The following is a 2,969-nucleotide window of genomic DNA, read 5'->3' as shown; positions in this document are numbered from 1 at the left end:
CCTACTTTGCAGAGGGTTTTGTCATGAATGGATGCTGTACTTAGTCAAATGCTTTTTCTGCACCTATTGATATGATCATATGTTTTTTATCCTTTCTCTTATTGATGTGACATATCATGTAAATTGTTTTGTGAATATTGAACCACACTTGCATCCTGGGGAATAAATCCCACTTGATTGTGGTATATGATTTTTAATGTATTGTTGGATTCGGTTTGCTAACATTTTGTTGAGGATTTTTGCATCTATATTCATGAGAGATATTGGTCTATAATTCACATTTTTTTGTGGTGTCTTTATCTGGTTTTAGTGCTTTTTCATTTTCTAAACAGTGTTTTTCTAAGAGCAGTTTTAATTTTTGAAGTCTAGTTTAAAAGATTTCTTTCTGTATTTTCTTTTAGACATTTTATAGATTGAAGTTCTACATTTAGGTTTGTCATTCATTTTGAGTTAATTTTTGTACATGTTAAGATGAGTTTTTTTTTTTTTAAGGAATATCTAGTTGTTCAAGCACTATTTATTGAAAAGACTATCCTTTCTCTACTCGATTGCATTTGTGCCTTTGTCAAAAGTCATATTTACATGATTTTATTTTTGGAATCTTAAAAAAAATTTTTTTTTTTTTTACTAAGTAAACTCTACTCCCAATGTGGGGCTCAAACTCACGACCCTGAGATGAAGTCACATGTCCTACCGACTGAGCCAGCTAGGTGCCTCTATTTTTGGAATCTCGATTATATTCCATTAATCTGTCCATCTTTATGCTTATATTGCACTGTTTTAATTATGGTAGCTTTACAGTAATTCTCAAAATCATATAGTATTTTTTCCAAAGTTGTTTTTAGGAATTCTAGTTCCTTTGCATTTCATTATGATTTTCACTTTGTCAGTTTCTGGGGAAAAGAAAAACCTGCTGGGATTTTTGTTAGAAAGGCATTGAACACACAGATCATTTTGGGGAGAGTTGACGTCTTGACAATATTGAGTCTTCTGACCCATGAACAAAGCTTACATTTCTATTCATTTAGGTCTCTTGAATTTCTCTCAGCAATGTTTTGTCATTTTCAGTTTAAGACCTTTCACATATTTTGTCACATTTATCCTTAAGTCTTTCATATTTTTTGATGCTATCTTAAAATTTCAATTTCCAATTGTTCATTGCCAGTATATAGAAATTCAACTCATTTTTGTATATTGATGTTGTATCTTGTATCTCCCTAAACTCATTAATGTTTTTGTAGCATTTTTTGTATATTACACTGGAATTTCTACAGAGACAATCATGTTATTTATGAAAAAGACAATTTTTCTTCTCTCGTTCCAATCTGGACTCCTTTTATTTCTTTTTTATTTTTTTATTTTTTTTATTTTTATTTTTTTTACAAAGATTTTATTTATTTATTTGAGACAGAGAGAATGAGAGACAGAGAGCATGAGAGGGAGGAGGGTCAGAGGGAGAAGCAGACTCCCTGCCAAGCAGGGAGCCCGATGCGGGACTCGATCCCGGGACTCCAGGATCATGACCTGAGCTGAAGGCAGTCGCTTAACCAACTGAGCCACCCAGGCGCCCCTATTTCTTTTTTAGAAATATGATTTCATCTGGTTTTTCTTTTAAGTTGGCTAATATGTTGAATTACATTGATTGATTTTTGCAGGGTTGAATCCCTCTTGGGATGAATCCCACTTGGTCATGATGTAGTATCCTTTTTATATATTGCTTAATTTGTTGAAATTATGTTTATAATTTTTGAATCTATATATAATGTTGAATAGAAGTGGTGACAGAAGACAGCCCCCTATCTTGTTCCTGATCTTAGTGGGAAAGCATTCAGTCTTTCACCATTGAATACGATGTTAGCTGTCAGTATTTTGTAAATGTCTTTTATCAGGTTGAAGAAGTTCCTTCATATTCCTAGCTTGCCAAAAATTTTTATTAGGAATAAATATTAGATTTTGTCAAATGCAGCGTTTGCCTCTATTGAGATGATGATATGGCTTTTCTCCTTTGGTTTGCTAATATGGTGAATTACTGTTTGATTTTTGAACTTTAAACCAATTCTGCAATTTTGGGATGAACCCACCCCACTTGGTCATTTATGTTATCCTTTTTTATGCCATTAAATTCAATTTGTTAAAGTTTTGTTTAGATTTTTTTGCCTCTATATACACGAGAGATATTAGTCTACAGTTTTGTTTCTTGTAATATCTTTGTTTGGGTTTGGAGTTAGGGTAACGCTGGCCTCATAGAATGAGTTGGGAAATACTCCCTCTTTTTCAATTTTTTTGGAAAATTTTGTGTAGAATTAGTATTATTTCTTCCTTCTATAGAATTAGTACAAATACTAATTCCTAGAGAGTTAGTATTATTTCTTCTAGCTATGTGGGCCTGGAATTTTCTGTGTGGGAAGGTTTTTAAGTACAATTTCAGCTTCTTTAACAGATATAGGGTTTTTTAGGTTATCTATTCTTGTGTGAGCTGTGGTAATTCATGTCTTTCAAGGAGTTTGTCCATTTTATCTATGTTGTGAAATCTATTGGCATAAAGTTATTATTATTCATAATAATCTATTTTTATCCTTTTTTTCTTGTTTTTTTTTTCATGTCAGATGGGTAATATGTTGTAGTCGTAAACATGTCACAAAATAGTGTGAATACTCAATCATCACACTTATGAGCTATAAAAAGACCTACTTTTATCCTTAATACCTGTAGAATATGTGGTGATGTCAACTCTGTATCTCTGATATTGATAATTTGTCTTTTCTCTTTTTTTCCTGATTAGTCTAGCTAAAGCTTAGTCCATTTTATTGATTTTCTGAAAAAAACAGCCTTTGCTTTATTTGATTCTTTCTATTGTTTTCTTCTTTTCTATTTCATTGGTTCCTGCCTTGGTCTTTATTACTTCCTTTATCCTGCTTTACATTTGCTTTGCTCTTTCTTTTCTAGGTTTGTAAAGTAGAAGTTGAGAT

At 31.9% G+C, this 2,969-nt stretch overlaps 1 pseudogene; it reads right to left on the bottom strand.

The window, feature by feature from the left end:
• Positions 1-2,600: 2,600 nt before the first annotated feature.
• Positions 2,601-2,687, bottom strand: LOC123835079 (small nucleolar RNA U13; annotated as a pseudogene).
• Positions 2,688-2,969: the final 282 nt, after the last annotated feature.

The sequence above is a fragment of the Mirounga angustirostris genome, unplaced genomic scaffold, assembly GCF_029215605.1.
Source record: "Mirounga angustirostris isolate CCGP_5_RB_7025 unplaced genomic scaffold, mMirAng1.0.hap1 SCAF_1, whole genome shotgun sequence".
In the NCBI taxonomy this organism is placed as follows: domain Eukaryota; kingdom Metazoa; phylum Chordata; class Mammalia; order Carnivora; family Phocidae; genus Mirounga; species Mirounga angustirostris.
The sequence above is the reverse complement of the archived record's forward strand: the minus strand, read 5'-3'. Positions and strand labels throughout refer to the sequence as shown.